Here is a 23,407-nt window from a genome sequence, read left to right on the forward strand (position 1 = left end):
AGTCCCTGTGCTGGAGGGTGTTCAGGTTGTCTCCAAAAAAATTTCTCATCGGGAACTAAATCTCATTAGGAGAAGGAGAACCTGTCACTTACCTTGAGAAGATGGTGCAGATTGTGCCAGGCTAGCTTTCTTGATTTCATAATTTAAAAAGTCAGTTAGTGTATAGAGGATGAAGAGGTCTTTAAAAATAGTCTTCTTGATCTGATATTCCAGTACATTGCAGGGACACAATGGGAGGAGTTCAGCATTAAGTATTATTGAACCAAGTCAGGCAAGTGGAATGATATCAATGGGAAAGCTTTCTGTATGAGAACAATAGGATAGGTGTAAGAGTAGGCTAATTACCCCTCTATCCTGCTCTGCTGGGCAATAAAATTAGGAATTCAACACCACATTTCAGCTGTCATCCCATATCCCTGGAGATAAGATCATGATGCGCTTGGATACAGCAGCTTTTACTGGGTCAGCCAAAAGAGTTATTTTTTTTTAAGCTTATTTTTTTACGTTTGCAAGACCCTGCTGGACATTAAGAACTTAAAGTTCTGTAGGTCTACCCCATCAGTGAGTTGGTGGAGAAACTGAAGGAGGTGGGCTGGCGAGGGCCACGACGCTGCCTGCGACAGAGGGGCGTCGGTGCATGGAGGAGGTGTGTGATCTGTCAGCGAGGGATCGTCTCAGTCGCATTCCTTGTGGTCACACGACGCTGTTGGACGGTGGTTGGGTGGAATGCTGCAAGTCCAGCTCGTTGGTTTATCGGCGAAGGGTGGGGGAGCTACCTGGCCTCAAGCTGTGGTGTCACCTGTCGGCAGCTGCCCAGCGGGAGGCGTCAGAGTCTGGCGCACTACCAGAGTGCTGGGGGTGGTGAGATGCAGTCAGTGCTGCCCCCTAGTGTTCACTCTGCAGAGGTCAAGCTGTATTGTGTTTGGTTACAGACTGCGGCCACATTCATGTACTCAAGGACTTGGACTATATATTTTTTTGCGCGACTGTATTTTATTGCTATCTTATACATACCTTGTGATGTGTGCAACTGTTGGTACTGGGTTTCGCAGCTTGGCCCCAGAGTAATGCTGTTTCATTTGGCTTTATTTCACACATGGTTGAATGACAATTAAGCTTGAACCTGAACTTCACTCAGCTGTAGTGCAGATGTGTTTTTGATAGTGCAGGATCCTACCTCAGCAGGATTTTGCACAATTATGTAAATCAGCAAAGATTGACCAGACAGAAGTTCTCAGCCAAAGGCATTTTACAAGAGAGCAGGGAAAAGTTATCCAAAGATAAAAAATAAGAAGCTCTCAGGGAAGTGCTCAGCCCAGATAAATCCCCACATAGAAAACATGGCGGGGCTTCCGTATCTGGAATGCAGCCCTTCGCTCAACATTCAGATGTCAATGAGCGTGCAAGGTAGAAAATAAAAAGAAAAGTTCAAGTTTAATTATCATTCAACCAGATGCGGATACCCATGAATCCAGTCAGACAAAACAGGAGCCAAGCTGTCATACACAGCACAAAGCACATATAAGATATCAGGTAAACATAGAGTCACACAAATAAAATATGGCCTTATATCTCTCTCTGCGTATATACATAGTCCCTGCGTGACATGTCCTGTAAGTTGATGGTGCATGGCTGTTATCGGCAAGAACAAGCAGTTTTTAGCAAATGAGTATGTATGCGTGCCCCCATGCACGCAATCCAGCTTGTCATTCCACCGATTGAACACTAGGGGGTAGCATCTACAGGAGGGGCCAGCACCTCCCCCCTCACCCCGCCAACCCAGCATGGACACCACACTACACTGTTTCTAGCATCTCCTCTCCTGACTGCTGCAACAGGCAAGCCCACAGGTCAAGGCCTTTTCCCCACTACAAACCAGGCCACATGGGCTCACCTCCTGCCTCTCTCACCAACAAACAAGGGAAATGGTCTTTCAGGATTCTACATTATCAATGTCCAACAGGGTCTTGCGATTGCAAGGGAAACTTCTAAGGTAATCACTCGCTGCTGGAGTGCACATCACCTTTGTGCGCCAACTCCAATGCCTTCAGCGGGCAGTAACAGGGTTGGCACCAAGTCCAGCTCCTCCGGCACCTTGCCAACAAGCGGTTCACTGATTGGAGAGACCTGCAGTTCTGAAGCTTTTAATGTCCAGTATTGTCCTGTAATTGTAAAAAACATAGAAACATAGAAAACCTACACCCCTTCGGCCCACAAAGCTATGCCGAGCATGTCCTTACCTTAAAATTACCAACGGTTACCCATAGCCCTCTATTTTTCTAAGCTCCATGTACTTATTCAGGAGACTCTTAAAAGACCCTATCATATCCAACTGCACCACTGTTGCCAGCAGTGCATTCCACCTACTCATCACTCTGAGTAAAAATCTTACTCCTGACATCTCCTCTGTACCTACTTCCAAGCACATTAAAATTGTGCCCTTTCATGCTAACCATTTCAGCCCTGGGGAAAAGCCTCTAACTATCCACCTGATTAATGCTTCTCATCATCTGTCAGGTCACCTCTCATTCTCCGTTGCTCCAAGGAGAAAAGGCCGAATTCGCTCAACCGGTCGTCATAAGGCATGCTCCCCAATCCAGGCAATGTCCTTGTAAATCTCCTCTGCACCCTTTCTACAGTTTCCACATCCTTCCTGTAGTGAGGCGACTAGAACTGAAAGTGGGGTCTGACCAGGGTCCGAAATAGCTACAACATTGCCTATCGGCTCCTAATCTCAAACCTACGATTGATGAATACACCGTATGCTTTCTTAATCACAGAGTCAACCTGCGCAGCAGCTTTGAGTGTCCTATGGACTCGAACCCCAGGATCCCTCTGATCCTCCATACTGCCAAAAAAGACATTTAAAAAGACATAAGCACCTCTGAATGCACCTAAAAGAGAAAGTTACTATGGATATAGAGATTATAATACTGTGAAGAGCATAAATATATTTACAGGTTAAGTCAACAAAAATCCCAAGGTGTTCAACAATATGTAGAAGAACTTGATGAGAAACCAAGGAGTTATTCTAATAGCAGAAGTAAAAAACATGAATACTTGATGCAACTTTTCGCTAAATGGGAGTTCATGCAGATATTTTAGTATAGGAGCAAGACTGTGTGAAATATCGGAAAAGCCAAGTAAAGATAAAGAGAAAATATTAGCTTTTGGGACTTCTAAAAGCAGCTAAGATGTATCCTAGGTTGTTAAAATAAGGAATAACAGAGGTTATTAGACCTTGAGTTTTCAATCCTCTGTCTACAGACATGGTGTCAATAGATTAGGCTACAAATGTGGTACTATTGTTTAAAATGTAAAAGAAGGTCAATATGAAGGACTTCAGACCAATCAGCCCAATGTTAGTGATGGGGAAATTACTGGAAAATAATTTTAAAGCAGTTAACAAAAATGTTTTGTTTTCTTGTTTTGCTTGAATAGATATCTATGACGAAGTTCAGAGTACAATATTTCATCATGCTTCAAACATTGAACAAGATGAACTGTTATGTCTCTGTTTTGATTCTTTGCAGAGCAGCTTATATGCTGAAAACTTAGCAGATTTTAATCTTTGATAATTTTTGTGGTAATTGTCTAAAACAAAAATATGCATAGAATTGCAAAAAAAAAAATTCAAGGAGAGCTCTTGAATTAGTGGCAAAAGAACAGGGACTTGATGTAAAATGTATTGGCCAGCCTGAGTCAAAACTTTGTCAACTTGCAATAAAAGCATCTCATCGTCAACAAGTTCAGTGCATCTGTGGAACAACGCATGCTATGAGCCATGCAAATGCATTCGATTTTTGGCGGTGTGCTTGGATGCAGTGGTCGCTCTGGGTCCAACCAAAGGTGTACTTGTTCGTCCTTTATGTATTTTATACAATTGTAAAACAGTGCTGCATATTAAGTACATCAAGTACTGCAGGGTTACCCCGTCAGCGAGTAGCTTGATATCTGAGGAGCTGGACTTAGTCTGGAACATGTTGCTGTCTGCATCAGAATCAGAATCGATGTGCGAAGGTGGTGTGCAGTCTGACAAACAGGGTGAGAGATTGTTTTGGACATTTTTCTTGCGATCGCAGGACCCAGTTGGCCATCGGTAGTGCAGGATGCTGCAAAGCTGGTTCATCCGCGAGGCAGATGGCGGAGGGAGCTGTGTGGCCTCAGATGTCGCACGGGACTGGGCCTCCTGACGCAGGATCACCTGCTGCCCGGGGAGAAGATGGTGGCGTGGTGTCCATGCTGGTTTGGGAGTAGGCCTCTCCTGTCAGTGCTGCCCTCCAGTGTTTGCCTGGTAGAAGACAGGCTGGACTGTGTTCATCCACAGCAGCACTGACTGAATATCGGACTCCTGAGAGCTTGTTCTTGCCGACAACATCTCGTGCACCATCAATCTGCAGGACCTAACACTCAGGGACTTGGGGTATATTGATATTATGTTTGTGTGACTGTATACCTGCTGCTGTCATAATTATATATAATACTTGTGCTCTGAGCTGCGTATGACTGTTGATACTGTGTTTTGTACTTTTGGCCCTGGAGGACCTCAGTTGCATTTGGCTGTGTTCGTGGGCATTCGTGTATAGTTGAATGACAATTAAACTTGAGACTTCAGTATGAAAACAATCTTCCTGAAAAGGAATTTTTTGTAATGAACTATTCTAAAAGTTGCTTTTCATCTTTCTCCTAATATTTTTCACTTGTAGACACAACAATAGGATTTTTTTCCATGAGATAGACAATTGGATGAAAAAGATGATCCATCCCTTACATTTTGAGGTTACCATTTCCAAATAAATGTAGAATATTAACCCCAAAGACTACAATGAATCCTTGTTATATTCCTGAATAGTTCAAACATTGTTAAATATCGCACTGGCCATTTAAGTAAAAGCAATTGTTAAATTGATTTGCATTTATGAACATGATATATTAAATTATGAATTTTCCTGTTGCCATGGGGATAATTTCTTTTAGTATAAAACAATCAGCCATCTTGATTGATCACCCTAGTTTTTTCAAGACCAGCTTGATTTAACATCACTTTTTATCTCTAAGGGCAACTTAAATAGAAGAAGGACAAACTCAGTTTAAAATAAGGAATAAGTGGGCCATGTAAATTAATGCAACTGCTACACTTCTCTCAGAAAAATGTAAATAGCATTATATTGAACTTCAATGATAGTTGAAAAGAATCCCAGTCAGGTCAGATCTCATTATCCCTAAGAATCAAAGATGAAAATAAATTTGATTGTTAATCATAAGTTGGAACAATTTGATTCATACTGGGAAAAATGGTTTAACTACATAACATCTCTTAGGCCTGATTTTATTCTCACAAATCAATGAATATGTTGTAAGAAAAAAGATCACTCCCTACTTGAACATAGTTCTCTCCTTTTGCTTGTTTTTTCTTTCTTCTCTTTTCTATAAGTGTATACCTCAGATAAATATTATACAGAGATTTGTGGCATATATGACTATGTGATATATATGTACAATATCTGAAATACATCATATGGAAATGCTTGTTTGATGATGAACAATAAAAAAATAAATTACGAAAAAAAGAAAAGAAATTTGATTTTAAATTTTTACCAGTATGGTCCGATCACTGACATTGCTAATTTAATCTATTTGTGTTCATTACAACATCTACTATCTTATCAGGGTATTTTACAAGGCTGTGGGAGCTTTCTTTTACATTACCCAAGGATTATTAAAAAGTAAGCTGATCCAGAAGTTCTTGTTTATCACCAAGATTGTAAATCATTGTACTTTAAGTACATGCAGCCAAAGATGAACTTCAAACTTTTGCATCTTTACCTTATTCTGTGGCTTTGCTTTTTTTTAGAAATAGTTGTTTTGGAAAGAGAGAATGGATGATCTCACATTGTGAAGGAAACAATCCTTCACACCAGTTGTATATTAATAATAATAATAATATCTGCATTTTTTTGCATTGGGACTTTGGTTTAATTGAATGTTTTGAGTTTGATTTTACCACCTGTGCCATTCCATTTGAGTCAGAGTGGTAGCTTCATAAACATAAGAGATCCTCAGACACTGCAAATCCAGAGCAATGCACACAAAACACTGGAGGAACTCAGCAGGTCAGGCAGAACCTATGGAAATGAATGAACAGTTGACCTATCAGGCCGAGACCCTTCATCAGAACAGGAAAGGAAGGGGGAATAAAATGGTGGTTGCGGGGGGAGGAGAACAAGCTAGAGGGTGATAGGTGAAGCCTGGTGGGTGGGGGAGAGGGAGATGAAGTAAGAAGCTGGGAGGTGAAAGGTGGAAAAGGCTGGAGACGAAGAAATCGGATGGGGAAGGATAGTGGACTATGGGAGAAAGGGAAAGGGGAAGGGGCCCTAGAGGGAGGTGAGAGGGCAGAGTGGGGAGTAAGTGAAGGAGAAAGAGGGAGGGAAAAATTACTGGAAGGAGAAATTGATGCTATCAGGTTGGAGGCTACGCAGACGGAATATGAGGTGTTGCTCCTCCACCTTAAGAGTGGCCTCATTGTAGCAGGAGAGGAGGCCATGGAGCAACATGCCAGGATGGGAGAGAGGACAGGAATTAAAATGGCTGACTAATGGAAAATTTCACTTTTGGCAGATGAAGTGGAGGTGCTCGACAAAGTGGTCCTCCAATTTACATCGTGTCTCAGCAATGCAGAGGAGGCCGCATTGAGAGCAGTGGATACAATAGATGACACTAACAGATTCACAGATGAAGTGTTGCCTCACCTGCGAGGACTGTTTGGGGCCTGGAATGGAGGTGATGGAGGAGGTGAATGGGCAGGTAACCTGCAGGGATATGTGTCAGGAGGTAGGTTAGTTGGGAGGGATGAATGGACAAGGGAACTATGGAGGGAGCAATCCTTGTGGAAAGCAGAGAGTGGGGGGTGGGGAGTAAAGATGTGTTTGGTGGTAGCTCCTGTTGAAGATGGCAGAAGTTTCGGAGAGTATTATGTTGGATATGGAGGCTGAGGGCAAGAGAAGCTCCTGTTAAGGAGGCGGGAAGAAGGGGTGAGTGCGAATGTCTGGGAAATGGAGGAGATGCGAGTGAAGCAAGCGTCAGTGGCGGAGGAAGGGAAACCCTGTTCTTTGAAGAAGAAGCAGCAGGACTTCTCTGATGCCCTGGAAAGGAAAGCCTCATTCTGGGAACAGATGTGGCAGAGATAAAGAAACTTGTAGATTAATCACATTGTAGTGTTTCAGAGAAAGGTACTCTGTTGAGGTATTTTACATCTGAATTGAATAAATTCCTCTTGAAAGTTGCTTACTTACCGCTCGTTACACTGCTGGTGTTTAGGGCAGCAATGAAGGTCCTTCTCTGGCTGTCCATACCGTTGCACACAGATGTAGAAGGATTCTTCACTGCTCTTTCCGTAATAATCCTTTTTGGCCAGTCGGAGCTGAACCCCCGAAACCCAGAGGACCCGTGGACCACTTTTAAGTTTGGCCTCTACCTTTTGACCTGTTTGGCATGGGGTGACCCTACCAAGAGCCAAAACACAAGGCCCAGACTCTAGCCAACATAGCTTTCTGGGTCATAGAGGCATGCAAGCCTCCAAAACCCAAGGCTGTAGAGTTCTTGGAGGTTCTTGAAAGTTATTTTGGTGATATTTTGCCCTGTATCATGATTCCCTTTGAAAGCTGACAAATTTAGAATTTCGAAACTTTAGCTTTGTATTTATACTGTTCCCTTAGGAACACCATCAAGGCTGATGTGGTTGTCTTATTCCAGATATAGGTGTCTGGGAATAATAAAACAGTCAATGCAATAGGACTGGGAGGTTTGTGAAACTATTGTCAACCCAGGACCTTGATCAAGTATCAGTGCTACAGGAAATGAAAACGCACTTTGAATGGAAAGACTCAAAAGAGCCATAATTTTTGCATCTCTTTGGAAGCCTGACTGGTGCCTCTCAACGTGATTCTAACATGTTTCAAAATACTTCATGACCTCCTTATTTCTTGTGTTCTTTTGCAAAATAAAATAGGCAATTTGCAAACATTGCCAAGGACCCTTACCATTAAGTGTGGCACGTGGCCAAGTGGTTAAGTCATTGGACTAGCAATCTGAAGGTTGTGTGTTCAAGCCCCAGCCGAGGAAGCGTGTTGTGTCCTTGAGCAAGGCACTTAACCACACATTGCTCCAGTCCACTCAGCTGAAAATGGATACCAGCAAAATGCTTGGGGTCAACTTTGCGATAGACTGGCATCCTATCCGGGGATGGGGAGTCTCGTACTCTCAGTCGCTTCGTGTCATGGAAACCGGCATAAGCACCGGCTCAGGACAGACTTTACCTTTAACCCTACCATTAAACGAGGAGCCCCAGGTTGGACACTTTGATCGAACCTGTTTTAAATGCTTTGTCTGAGGGCCCCAGAGAAGTGCGTCTGTGAGTACTGCCACTAAATGAGGTAGATGCAGCACACAGTTCTTCGATTTGGACTTGAATCACAACCTTCCGAGAGTCCTTCCTCTCAGGCCCGTACAAGGATAATTCCAGACCCAAGAGAGTGCTCTAATATATTAAAGCAGTTACAATCTGTTATGTTCAGAATTGGCACAAAATTTTGTTGGGTCGTATATCAAATTCCAAATGCTTGGCAGTGAAAATGTTAGTATATTTTAAGAAAGTTACTTCAAAACAGCCATGCCCATCAGGATGCTATGGCTAAGTTTGAATGCAAAATTGAAATAGAAGCTATCATTTAATTCCTATTTTTCATGTCCAGTAGATGGTGCCATGTCTCCCGGAAGGTAGAGGACTTCACCAGTGCTCCTGCCTCAATTAATGCAACTAGACTGAAGGCATAACTGAGATCGTTGAATTAATGGAATAAATTCACGTCAAATCTAGCAATGCTCTTACTTTTTGCTCTTAGAATCATGGAATCGTTGGACAATACAGTGCGGAAACAGGTCCTTCAGCTCAACTCATCCACGCTGTCTCTTCTGTATTAACACCATTATCTAGCCCTTGCTCCAAAGTGACACCTCGTAAATGCTGCCGGTGAATCAGCTTCAACCACTCTCCCAGGCAATGTATTCCAGTACTTACCCTTTGCTAAATAAAGAAAGACACTCAGATTTCTTCTAAATCTCTTCTTCCTACCCAAAGCCTATGTTCCCCTACCTCTGATAAGGGGAGAAGTCTTCTGAGGCAACCTATCTCCTTCCCTCATAATTTAATATACCTCAGTTGTGCCCCTTCTAAACCACATCTGCTCCAGGGAGAACAGGCCCAACTCTCCTGTCCCTCCTCACAACTGAACCATCCCATCACACTCAACACCCTGGTGACTCTCCGTTGCACCATCTCCAGCACTATCACATCTTCCTATGTTTTGGTGACCAGAATTACACAATTTTCCGGCTGACGTGTTCATCGCTCATTATGTGGTGTATTGTATGATGTCAACATCCATGGTCTTTCTGTGACCTCATTGTCCTTGGCAAATTTTTCTACAGAAGTGGTTTGCCATTGCCTTCTCTGGGCAGTGTCTTTACAAGACGGGTGGTCCCAGCCATTATCAATACTCTTCAGACTCGCATAACCAGGATTTGTGGTGTGCACCAGCTGCTCATACGACCATCCACCACCTGCTCCCATGATTTCACATGACCCTGGTTGAGGGTGGGGAGACATATGCAGGTGTTACACTTTGCCCAATGGTGGCCTGCAGACCTAGGGGAGGGAAGGAGTGCCTTACACCTCCTTTGGTAGAGACATGTCTCAGCTTGTCACCGCAGATGACGTGTACCCAATGTTTTATAAAGTTGGAATCTAACTTCTTTTTTCCCTATTTACTACCCTGAATACTAAAGACCACTGTTCCATATGCCTCCCTCACCACATTCTCAACCAACATGTCTCCTTCAAGAATCTATAAACTTAAACTCCAATGTTCCTCGTTTCCCCAATATGCCCTAAGGCCGGATGAATAGTGTATCACTTCTCCTTTGTCGGGATTAATTTTTAACCCATTTCACCAACATTTTGATAACTCTTTGCAGCCTGTGACTGTCTTCCACACTATCAAAACTTCTGAAAATCTTCATATGATCTGTGAATGTAATGATTTTGCTTTCTTTGTCCACATCCAAATCATTCATACACATTAGAAACCAATTAGCCAATTTCTGTGAGAGAATGTGGACTGGAGGCTTTTGTATATTCCAACCAATTGCTAAAATTCTCCTGATGTGCCAGTACACTGTTCCATTTACAGAGTCAATCCTTTTGTATGACAAATGTTGTGCACTGTCTTGTCCCAAGGGATGGGAGATGGTTCTGAAAAGGCTGATAAGATTTACGTGCATAAAACTGACAACAGCAGAGAAAAGGGACTCTCAGCAGAACCAAAAAAGACACAGAGTACAAAAACTAAAAACAAACCAGACAAAAATAAGAGTACAGAGGCTCCATAGATGAGGTGGATAGTCACAGTCTTTTCCCAAAGGTAGGAGAGACCAAAAACAAAACTAGAGGGCACATTTTACAGGTCAGAGGGGAAAGGGTTAGAGGTGACCGCTGGGGCAACTTTTTTACTTTCCCTTACTCTGGGAAAAGCACTGTTACATCCACCTTATCTAGGCCTCTCAGAATTCTAAACATTTCTATATAGTCACTCCTCATTTTCCTACATTCCAAGAAATTGTGATGGTATTGGGTTCACTGTCTGCAAAACACTAAATTCAAGAGTTTTTAAACTCTATCCGATAGTCAGTAGGTATTCTGAGGACCCTCACTATAGGGAGTTTATACTCTATCCACCTACTCTTCAAAAACTAGCTTACTTCCCTGTCTAATCTCTGCGGTGTGGTGAGGTCTACCTGCCAATGGTGTGTCCACCCCTCCCTACCAAGGAGGTGATACTTCCAGCCAACTTTAAACTGTTTATTTTATTTATAGTGGGACATAGTTAAATTTAGACAAACAGTTATTAACACCAACTTAAAACTCGCAGAGGATTTCTGATTTATAAAAGATCTCCAAATTCCCAAATATTATATATGAGCTGCAAAGGATTTCAAAACACAGGTACAATCGTTCCAAACTAAAAGAAGATACCAATGATTGGCAGATGAATGAGTCTTCTGTGACAGAAACTGAAGGCTAAGGAATGAATTATAGTTCTTCTTTCTGTCATTCTCCTTGTCATTAATACTGGTTTTGCTACTAGTTGACATTATCTGCGTGTGATGATTTTCAGATACCTTTGCTGGGACGAAGTATCTCACAGATGGTATAAAAGTTTCTGTGACAGAGAGCCCAGATACACAAAATTTATGCTGTGAGGACAGACTCTGAGTATACAACTATCCCAGCTAATGGTTGATCATACCTGTGATCAGCTTTGGCGTGCTAAATGACAAAATAGCTCTGGAACCCTCCTTGATCTATGTCACAATGATGCAAATAAATTACCTGTAGTTGTCTCATGTTTAGCAGATGCAGACCAGAATGTCACATGGTCAGTCCTCTTTGTAGACCATATTTCTTGAACAGCCAATCACCTGCTGTGGGCCAGCTGTCTGTGCTCTGTAGACAGTGCTGTTTGTTTGCAAAGCTATTCTTCTAAGCTCAGACTGATTATTGTTTGCAATTTATATTAAGAATTGAAGGCTGACCTTTGTTTACAACAAGAATCTGAGCAAGAAATATTGGTTAAAAATTTAGCTACATCACGAACAACTCTGACCCTTTGGATAGGTCATGCTTCTGAGCTAGAGAGCTGAGGTCAGCAATAAGCTTCTTGGACCATGGAAAATAAACATCCATCACAGGATAAAGACCTAGACTGACCATCCTCTCCCTATAACTCAGGTCTTCTAGTCGTGGCAGCACCCTCATGTATCTTTTCACTTCATTCCTATAACAAGGTGACCAAAACTGTACAAAGTACTCCAAGTGTGACTTTGGTCAATAATGTCCCAACTCCCAAACTCAATGCCCTTGCTTGCTCAGGAGGGCAAGTCAGACAGCAAAGGTGAGTTGGGGTGAAGGGCCCCATCTCCGTGACTCAGTGACTTCTATTGTGCAACATAAAGATAACGCATCAAGTGAGTTCAAAGATAGGCCTTGGCTTTCAGAGAATATGAATACACACATTTCTAAAACATGGAAATACAAAGGAAACACAAATACTCTCTGCAATGTTTAAAATAAAGTCTTTCTGGGCTCTATGCCATAAATAAGGCTTTCGGTAACATCTTTGGAAGCTGCAGCAGATTCTGGCCAGGAACCCGTCATTGCCTCTTCTGTCAGGAGGGTATGGATCAGCTCAGGGGGCAAAAGGGCACAGAAAGGAAGGCAGAATGAAGAGTAGTTTCCAGGCTGCAATTCAGGAGTTGCAGAACCCATTAGTCAAAGTGGCCTTTGATCTAGTGCCCACTGGTGTCACTAGGACTTAAAATAAACATTAACCCAACAGGTTGTATTCTCATACTGATTCTGGCTTAAGCCTGAGTTCCCAGCTTTTTTCACGGTCACACTGTTCTTTATCGGATTATGTCCAGAGCTGAAAGAGACCAGTTTCTTGGCCAGTCTGGGTTTATTAATTGTTGGCATGTGCTATCAAGTAGATTTTCAATATCAAAATCACCATCAACATTTCAGCCACGTGCAGAAAGGAACCCTTCTATAAACACGAAAAGACGCACTGCATTTTGTGGAAAGGTTTTTTTGGAAGATTTCAAAAACTGGTGGGGGGGAGGGTCGATGCTTTGCTGCTGCTTGTGTGTGCGGGGGGGGGTAGGTGGGGTGTTCTAATGTTTTTTTTGTCATTAATTCTTCGGGGTTTTCTTCTGTTTCACGGATGTCTATGAAGAGTGAGAATTTCAAGTTGAATACTGTAAACATTCTCTGACATTAAATGAACCATTGAAACATATTACCTCCAATAATACCGAGTTGAGTGCTTCAGGCTTCCTGCAAGGCCCCACTCACACCCGCCTCTTTCTGTTGACATGAAATGAGAACACCTGAACAAATGCCACCTGATGGTCATATGTGGTCCCTACAATCTACCACAGATAACTCCCTCATCTGCTCCCTCTGTGATTCTCTTGTTCTTTCGTCTCTCCCCACTAATCTCCCTCCAGGAATTCAAAGCAGCAAGGGGCAGAAGTGCTACACCTGCCCATCCACCACCTCCCTCACCTCCATTTAGGCCCCCAAATAGTCCTTCCCAGGTCAGGCAATGCCTCACCTGCAAATCTGTTGGAATAGTCTATTGTACTCAGTGCTCCCAATTCAGCCTCCTCCGCACTGGTGAAACCCAACGTAGATTGAGGGACTGCTTTGTTGAGCACCTCCACTCCATCAGCAAGAAGTGGGATTTCCCAGTAGACAACCATTTTAATTCCTATCCTGATTCCCATTCTGACTTTACAGTTCGTGGCCTTCTCTCCTGCCACTCTGAGGTTGGAGGAGTGACACCTCATATTCCGTTTAGGTAGCCTCCAACCTGATGGCATGAACATCGATTTCTCCAACATCCAGTGATTTTTTACCCCCTCCCACTTCCCTCTTCATCTATTCTTCACTCTGGCCTCTTACCTCTTCTCCTCACTTGCCTATCACCTCCCCCTAGTGCCTCTTCCCCTTCTCTTTCTCCCATAGTCCACTCTCCTCCCCTATGATTTCTTCTTCTCCAGCCTTTTCCACCTATCCCTCCCAGCTTCTTACTTCATGCCCCTCTTTCCCATTCTCCAGGCCTCAACTATCACCCTCTGGCATGTTCTCCTCCTCCTCCACCACTTTTTCATTCTGGCATCTTCCCCCTTCCTTTTCGGTCCTGCTGAAGGGTCTCAGCCTGATAGGTCAACTGTTTATTTATTTTTCACAGATGCTGCCTGACCTGCTGAGTTCCTCCAGCATTTTGTGTGCGTTGTTCTGGATTTCCAGCATTGGCAGAATCTTTTCTGTCCTCATTTATTCATTTTGCGTCTGGTCACCGTCCTCAGCAATAGTTACTTTGTCATCTGCAACCACTCAGTGGTATTTGGTTCTGTTTCTTTAAAGACAAGTGGAAGAGGAGTACAGATGAATGTTATTCAGCCACATCAAAGACAGTTATAAGCCTCACAGGAGTCGGACTATGCTGACAGCAGCATCCTTCTTCCACAATCTCTGCTACCATTGCTCCTGAGCTGCACTGGTAGATTCTCCACGGAATCTGTCCCGTTGTCCACAGATTCCCAGATTGGGAAATCTCCCTTGTTGAATCTATACTGGTTTAAACCTGGCATCTGCCTTCAAATGAATGGCTGCCGGGAGTAAGGTAAGTAAATGCTTTTCTTGCTTACGTGCCAGTTCCGATATGGCGCAATTGATGCTTAGTGTGTGAATGTACTTTCTGAAGTGTGAAAATATCTTGTTGTGACAATCCTACATTGTTTATCCTACGTTGTTTATCCTACATGTAACTGAATATTTGCCGAACTTGAGAGAGTCACCTAGTGTCAAAGGCTTTGGTTACACTGACAGCTTGGACAACCTGTGATGTGGATTGGTGAGGGTGTGGGAGGGTGGAGGAGGCTTATCGTTTTGTGAATGCAGCCGTCCATCTGTTCCGACACAGCTCCTGTTCTGCTCTCAGCCTTACCACATGCTGGGAACCAGACGCCCTCAGGAGACAGTATTAGGGTCGCACTGGACAAACAGAAGGATACAGAAGCCACCAGCCAGTGATTATAGGAGAGTGGAAGATCTATGGAGAGGAAAATTTCTGGCTACAACCTTTCATCAGAAGTAGACTTGGAGTTAAGTAGCTGGGATTAATTCTGGACTCAAAGAGCTGACATAACTTTGCTGGGCTGAAAAGAATTCCTCTGTGCTATAAAAGTAATAAGATTAATCCCGATAGCCTTGAAAAGGTAATTAGGAATTTCTCTCCATCTTGGGTCCTGCTGTCCTGGCAGAAGAGTGAGTGGATGTTGCGGCTAAGGAAATAAGCATCAGAAACTGGAGAACGAGCAGTTGTGATCGCACTAGGACACCACAGTGGTGTAGTGGTTGGTACAAAGCTTAGGGTGTCAGAGTTTGGAGTTCAATCCCAGCAGGAGTTTGTATGTCCTCCTGTGGAACTCATAGTTTGTTTTTCCCTCGGGATGCGCCTGTTTCCCCCACAGTCCAAAGATGTAACGGTTAGTAGGTTCATTATTCACTGTAAGTTATCCCGTTATTAGGTTAGGGTTAAATCGGGGGTTGCTAGGCAGTGCGACTCAAAGGGCTGAAAGGCCCTGTTCCGTGTTGTATCCCTAAATAAATAAAAAATGGAAAGAAAGTAAATCTTGCTCTCTGAGACAAGAAATCTGGCATGTCCCCCTTGGCCCTCACCAACTTTTAGCCGTGCATCGCAGCCTGGTACGGCCACAGTTCTGCCCGTGACTGCGGGCAACTGCAGAGAGCTGTTGACATCGCATTGAGGAAACCAGTCTCCACTCTACGGACTCTATCTGCACCTCTCACTGCCTTGGTAAAGCAGCCAGCATAATCAAAGACCCCCATCCACCCTGAACACTCCCTCTTGTCCCCTTTCCCATCGGGCAGAAGAAACAAAACCCCGAAAGCACATACCTTCCATCTTCTACCGTGCTGTTATAAAACCACTGAATACAGTAAGATGGACCCCTGACCTCCCAGTCTACCTTGTTATCACCATGCACCTGCCCTACATTTCCTCTGTACTGTAACACTATATTCTGAACTCTATTATTGTCCTACCTCACTGCATTGTGTAATGAATGATCTGTATGCTCAGTATTAAGATTATTAAGGGATTGGACTCACTGGAGGCAGGAAGCATGTTCCGGCTGATGGGTGAGTCCAGAACTAGAGGCCACAGTTTAAGAATGAGGGGTAGGCCATTTAGAACAAGATGCGGAAAAACTTTTTCACCCAGAGAGTGGCGGATATGTGGAATGCTCTGCCCCAGAAGGCAGTAGAGGCCAGGTCTCTGGATGCATTCAAGAGAGAGTTAGATAGAGCTCTTATAGATAGTGGGGTCAAGGGATATAGGGAGAGGGCAGGAACGGGGTACTGATTGTGTATGATCAGCCATGATCACAGTGAATGGTGGTGCTGGCTAGAAGGGCCAAATGGCCTACTCCTGCACCTACTGTCTATTGTCTATTGTCTATTGTATGCAAGCCAAGTGTTTCATTGTGACAATAATAAACCAATTTACCAATTAATCACGTTAATATGTTCATTGCTTCCTTGGATCAATGTGTTCACAAACTCACCATTAAAAGCCTTGAAAGCATTTCTTATAAGAAAACAAAAGACGTTGCAAGCTACCAAAGGTCTCGATTATCACTGAACTGTATACAATAAACCTTTGCCAGAATAGTGACTGACCAGTTGCTTACTTCTGAATCTTTTAAAGTCAGCTTATTATGAAATTTCACCCTCAGTCTGTCTCATTACTGGAGGGACTGTGGGAGGAAGACAGCAATGGAAAGACTAAAAGGACCCATTTTAATGGCAGTGCTTAATCACTGTCAATACAGCCAGGAACAGTACGGAACTATAGCTGTTAAGTGACTGAACATTTACTGTACCACTTACTGAAGTGAATAGTTAATTAGATGAAAATATATTTGCCTTCAAAGGAAACCTTCAGATTTTTCAGTATGGCACAATTTACTCAGCAACAGGGGTCCAGAATATAGTCTTGCTGCATCAAGAGAACAGAACTGATGATTCACATACAACATCCAAGTAAAAACTGTCGGCTGTCCATTCATTAAATAATGTGTAACAGGCTCCCGAAAATAAATATTTTGGCTGATCTATTGTGTTGTCTGGGGGTGAGGAAGAAAAGTCATGTTGCTTCCAAAAGCACAACATTATCTTTTAGCAATTAAGAAGTGCACATTGACTGGTCTCATTGAAATGGCAATCAAATGAAAATTCTGTTTTCCACGAGGAGGATATCTTTCACCATGTCTGCATTGGACTAACAAAACTTCAGATTGTGCAACTGCCTAATATGATGATTTCACTCTTTTTAATAAGTATTGTACTTTTTCATAATGTAAAAACAGGAGATCTGTAAATTGAGAGAATCTCATGAACCGATGTTAATTCAAGAGCCTCGATGAAAAAAATCCAGGCCAGATTGCGCTCATGAATATTCTGTTAAGCAGCGGTGAGAACTACCGAAGAAACTGTTCTTATACCTATCTGTATGCCAGGACAAATAGGCACAAGAACAGTTCCTTTCCGTATGCCATCAGTCTTCTGAACACTTGAATTTTAGTCTATTATAAATCAAGTCCATCTGTACATTCAATGAGGTGGACCTCATTGTATATAGTTTATGATTATTTGCACTATTGTTTTGTCTGCTTTTAATTCTGTACAGAGAGAGCTCAGGGAAACCGGCATCAAATTCCCTGCATGTGGCCTCATACTTGGTGATAATAAAGGATTCTGATTCTGATTCTGAATGAAGAGCAGCATAACAAAAACTCTGGATGACTCTCACACAGTCTGAAGATAAAAGAAGTACACTTTGCATCTTCACAACCTGAAGTTATTCCAGAGATGTTGAAGAGGCTCGGAGGTCAGTGGCTGTCTTGCACAACTTGCCTTCCCTTCTCACGTCTTCTATGAGCTAGTTACAGAAAAAGCTGTCACTCTCTACATCCCATAAGTGGCAGATACTCTGGAAATTATTTGATAGGACTATTATAAATGTAAACCAAATTCAGTGTTACATATATAATCATAAAGCTGGTAAAACATTTACAATCTGTGATGACAAACATTAAGGCAGTTTGTTAAATATAGTTTGGAGTGCCCTGGTAGTGTATTGGTTAGCGCAACACTATTATAGTTGGGGTGTTCCAGAGTTCAGAGTTCAATTCCACCTGTAAGGAGTACGTACATTCTCCTTCTGAGTGTGTGGGTTTCCTCCTACAGTCCAAAGACATACCGGTTAGTAGGTTAATTGGCTATTGTAAATTGTCCTGTTACTGCTAAAGAGGTGGGTTGCTGGGTGGTACAGCTCTTTGGGTAGGAAGGTCCTGTTCTGCTCTGCATCTCTAAATAAATCAATCAATCAATCCAAATAAAACCAGGGCTCCACACACTCAAAATAACAGGTTGATCATTCAAGATTGAGATGAGAAGACAACTCTACGGCCGGTGGAAAGATTCTTCAGAATAATTGCTCTGTGCTGACTATAGTCAAGACAGAGATCGATAGATTTTGGATTTTTGGAGAACGAAGGGTAATAGGATTAATGCAGGAAAGTCTGCTGACATAAAAGTGCAGCTATGACTTTATTGAATGTTGGGGCAAGTATGAGGGGCCAATGGTTATTAGGCTTTTGTTTTCAGTCCAAGGATGTTGGGCAGTAACAGATCTCAGGTGAGAACGATCCAAGGCAGAAATTATTTCTATTGCAATGTAATGGCTATTTATTGATCCCAGATGATGGCATTGTAAAACGGTAACATATCTCAGTTCAGGATTGTTAGCTGATAACAAATCTCAGTCAAGAATGCCCAGGCAGGAGCTCAGAAACAGATCTAGATCTATAGTGAGTGTTTAGAGTAGTAAGAGATATCATTCAAGAGTGTAATCAGGCAGTATCAGTTCAGCCCATTCCTGGGAGAGGACACTGACAGCGAAGCTGGAATATTTTATTATGAGTCCAATGTTCCATTGAACTCCATTTCAGATTTAAGATAGGATTCCATTAACATGTTGAAATGAAGTAAGAATAGAAAATATTGGCCACTGATAAAAATTAATTTAAAAATAAAATTTAAGAATCTACTGATTTATTTGTTTTCAACTACTTACCTTTAGTTGAGAAACGACAGCTCAATTTTCAACAATGAATGGAAAGTTTCAGAAACATTTTGAAATAAATTACATTTTTAAAGCACCTTCACATAAAATGAAATGTAGAATTGCATTTTACAATTAACGAATTACAGTGTAATATTTTAATTTGGGAGTGGGCACCTTCAGGGAGTTTAGCCTCTGTGTGGCCCTAAATCATTAATTCAATAAAATCCATAAACCTCCCTAGTATTTTCATAGTTAGGCTTAATTTCTGGGCTCTAGGCATTGTTGGCATTTATTTCCTTGCCATGTGACCAGCCAGCTTTTTGAAATATTGTCCATGTGATGCAGGGACTCCCATGTCACGCTGTTAAAAAGAAGGCTCCAGCAGCCTGTCCCCGCCACCACTGACCTTTCATGACCTTGAACCTCCTTGGTTTTGTTCCTACACACACCATACTGTGGCTGACCCTTTGTCGAACTTCCTTCTATCGTTTTTCCATTGCTACTTGTGGCTTTCATGCCCAGTTTAACATCAGCTGGGTTGTGGCTGTTTTGCTGTGACCCAGAGAGCAGTATTACACATTGCGACATCTTTATGAGACTGAGTGATTGCTTTTCTTTGGAGACCAGTGAGATACATTTGAGCATTTTAACCTCAGCATCTCTTTATTCTGTCCAGTTCCCCGCACCCTGTTTTTGAAGTACAGCCTGGTCTTTCCACGGATGATTATTTCTCTCCACTTTATCTCTTTCTATGGGTGCAGTAACTAGGTGCAAATTCATTCAATTTTCTAAGAAGCACCCCGCAACGTTTATATGTGACTTCTGTGAGTGTGTGAGTGTGCCATGTGATTTTCCTGCTTATGCCTTTGTTGGTTCAAAATGTTGCAACCCCGAACTCTATTCCATGCTTCTGTTAGATCCTGGGCGAAGTGTAGCAAGGATCAGCAAGTGACTTATATTCAGTGCTTTAGTTTTCTTTGGAAGTATCTGAGGAAGTGAAAGTATATAAAGTGCTCTTTAGATATCACGGCTGCTTTTGGCATTGGACCTTGTACTTCCAATATCTATGTAACAGGAATGACCTCATTCACTTCAGTATTGGACCATTTATTTGTATGATAGTCATCACTATTAGAAATTCTTTTAGACCACATGGCCAAATGCTATTCCTACCAACCATCAGTTGCCTACAACACTTTTCCATCAGTCTTATCATTGTGGCAATTTACTGCAGTGTAGAAACACTATGGCCTTCAGTGAGAAATAGATTGAAACTCTGTTATAGTTTAAATTCTCTAAACCTGCAGAATCAGGTTTAATATCACTGGTATATGTAGTGAAATTTGTTGTTATGCAGCAGCAGTACATTGCAATACTTAAAAATAAAAACTGTGAATTACATTAAATATAATAATAATAATAAGTAATTTATTGATCCTGAGTGGGAAATTCTTTCGTTACAGCAGTGACATTTAAAAACACACTTATCAATGTGCAAACTTAACTAGTAATAAAGTAAAGAATAATATAGACAATAATAATGTACAAAATAATAAAGCAGAGACTATTGTACAATGATAGACAATAGACAGTAGGTGCAGGAATAGGCCATTCAGCCCTTCTAGCCAGCACCGCCATTCACTGTGATCATGGCTGATCATACACAATCAGTACCCCGTTCCTGCCCTCTCCCCATATCCCTTGACCCCGCTATCTATAAGAGATCTATCTAACTCTCTCTTGAGTGCATCCAGAGACTTGGCCTCCACTGCCTTCTGGGGCAGAGCATTCCACATATCCACCACTCTCTGGGTGAAAAAGTTTTTCCACATCTCTGTTCTAAATGGCCTACCCCTTATTCTTAAACTGTGGCCCCTAGTTCTGGACTCGCCCATCAGCGGGAACATGCTTCCTGCCTCCAGCGTGTCCAATCCCTTAATAACCTTATTAATGTCGTGTGCTCTCCCTTCACACCAAGGTGAACTGTTGTATATGCTTATTGCTTTTGATAAGAAAGCTTTTCTGTAACGATCATTGTGACAGCGGAGCTGAATGAGCTATATATAATTGTTAAATAAGTAGTGCAAGCAAGCAGTGAGGTAGTGCTCAATGTCCATTCAGAAATCTGAAGGCAGACTGCATGGAGACAGGTTCTTCACCCTATCAAGTTCATGTTGACTATCAAGTACAGATCTGGAACGGGGACCCCCAGCCTTTTTTAATGCCCTGGACCCCTATCATGAACCAAGGGGTCCGTGGATTGAGAATCCCTGATCTAGATAAATTCTATTTACCAGCATCTGGTCCATAGCCTACTATTCCTTGGCAATTCAATCGCTCATCAGTTGCTGCTGAAATATTGACAGCAATATTTCACTTTATCACTTATCACTTTCTCAGGTACAGTGTTCCTGAAAATTCTTTCTCAAACCCTCTATCTGTCTCCTGCTTTGCACCATAAACCTCTGGTCTTGAGCACCTCTGCCAAGGGGAAATGTTGGTTACCATCTATTCTACCTAGGTCTCTCATAAAGTTCAACATCTCAATCAGGTCTCCTCTTATTTTTCACATCTTCAAACATATAGCTGAAAATGGCAGAAAAGGTATATTCCATTCCGCACAGGAACAATTCTGTGGCTCTCATTGTAAAGATTTGTTCAAGGGATGCAAGTGGAATCCCTATTTGAACCAAGTCCACTTACAGACACCCTTAGAGTGTAAATCTGGCGTCCTGGTTAAAGGAAGTTATAAGATGTGATGAGCTTTCCTCCAAGAGGACAACATCCTTGCCACGGTTTGGAGGCTTGTGTGCCTCAATGAACAAGAGAGCTATGTTGGCTGGAGTCACAGCATTATGGTTTGGCTCTTGGTAGAGTCATGCAAGCCAAACAGGTCAAAGGGTAGAAGCCAATCTAAGGGTGGTCCACTGGTCCTCTAGGTTCGGGGGATCAACTCAGGGCTAACGACCCTGACTGGTGAAACAAAATTGCTCCAGAAACAGCAACGAAGAACCTTCTATGTCTGTGTGTGACCGTATGGACAGACAGAGATGGAGGACCTTTGCAGCTGCCCCGAACAGTGATGCAATAGGCAATAAGTGAGTAAGTAAGCCTTATTTGTCATGTGTTCTGTACATTGACACATACAGGGAAATACTTCATTGCATAAACCAAATTAGCGAGGATTGCACTGGGCAGCCCACAAGCCTTGTCACACTTCCGGCGCAAACATAGTATCTCCATAACATACTCACCCTAATTGTATGTCTTTGGAATGTGGGAGGAAACCTAGGGGAGTCTCTGCTTTCTCTCACTAAGCTGTTCCTCATCCTAAACATGGAGAACGGGTGATTCCTGTTCACTTCAGGACAGGACATAGGAAAGTGGCAGCGCAGATCAAACCCGTAAAAATGCTATTCAGTTACTGCACTGTGTTTAACTCAGCTTGGATAGTTACGGTGGGGACTGTAGTTACACTGTGGGAAAGGATGCACAGAGTGATTGACAGAAGTGCCCTCATCAAGTCCTCCAAGGCAGCTCAAACTTCCACTCAGTTCCACCCCTCAGGTTGGGAAATCGCCCTGCTGAAGCATGTCAAGCTAAGCTGGCGCTCTGCAGCAGTCATATTGATACCAACGGGAGGAAATGTCTGTCAGGAGGATCGTCATTAAAGCTTGCTGTTTTAAATCTTCTTTTTTTACTTCTACAAGTCTGTGTGAAGTTTGTCTTTGAACTTTTAATTAAAAAGTAATTTCTTATTATTAATATTTTATGTTTAATGATCTGGATAAATGTGAAAATTTATGAAGGTCAGAGGCAATCCCAAATTTGACGAATTAGATAACCCAAACTGATGAAATAAAAACGGTATTTACTCTAAAAGTAGATTTACATGATGCAATTCCTTTTGAGTGCAGCAGGTTTTTTCCAGCATCCTTTCCATCTTCTTGGATGAGTTCTATTAGATTTTGTTAGGCTCCAACAAAATCCAAGCTCAACACTACCCAGAATGAAGCAGCCATTTCGTTTGGCACTCCACCCAGCACCCTGAGCATCCATTACCTGCGCATCTGTACCCACTAGAAAATTCCCTGCTGCCTATTGGCAAGGCAGCTTACAAACCTGTGATCCCCAACACTTAGAAGGACAGGGCCGCAGATGCGTGGAGAAGTGATTGATCAGAGTCTGCGTTGAGGTTGCAGCAACTGCTGCTCCTTCACCATCATTGGGTAAAAGCCCTTGTACTCTCTGTGTGGCACCATGCAAGTGAAAGGGCATTAGACCACGGGGTGCTTCAGGGCAGTGGTTCTCCAACAATGAGGGATGGACAATGAATCCCAGCTTTGACAATGAAGCCACATCGCCCGAGTGGATGAAAATGTTTGAAAATTCCTCTTTCTTTCCCTTCTTAATTTCCTTTTGGTACCAATTATCTCGGTATTTGTTTAACCGCACTTAATTAACCTTCAAAACCATGTTTATGAATCCAAATCATAAAACAATCCATACAAATATTAACTTGACACCAATTGTCCATTTTCTTGATGCCCGAGGTCTGAGTGCCTTGTGTTGTA

General features: G+C 42.5%; 1 protein-coding gene across 8 annotated transcripts in view; it reads left to right on the forward strand.

Annotated features, from left to right (window-relative positions):
* Positions 1–9,094, forward strand: part of cd36 (CD36 molecule (thrombospondin receptor)) — a 40,117-nt gene extending 31,023 nt beyond the window's left edge. For 3 of the 8 annotated variants that reach the window (XM_059987251.1, XM_059987258.1, XM_059987259.1), the window contains exon 13: positions 3,442–5,562. The gene's annotated coding sequence lies outside the window, so the exon portion shown is untranslated. The other 5 variants (XM_059987252.1, XM_059987254.1, XM_059987255.1 and 2 more) reach the window with 5 other exon arrangements.
* The last annotated feature ends 14,313 nt before the right edge of the window (positions 9,095–23,407 follow it).

The sequence above is a fragment of the Hypanus sabinus genome, chromosome 13 (assembly GCF_030144855.1).
Source record: "Hypanus sabinus isolate sHypSab1 chromosome 13, sHypSab1.hap1, whole genome shotgun sequence".
Classification (NCBI taxonomy): Eukaryota; Metazoa; Chordata; class Chondrichthyes; order Myliobatiformes; family Dasyatidae; genus Hypanus; species Hypanus sabinus.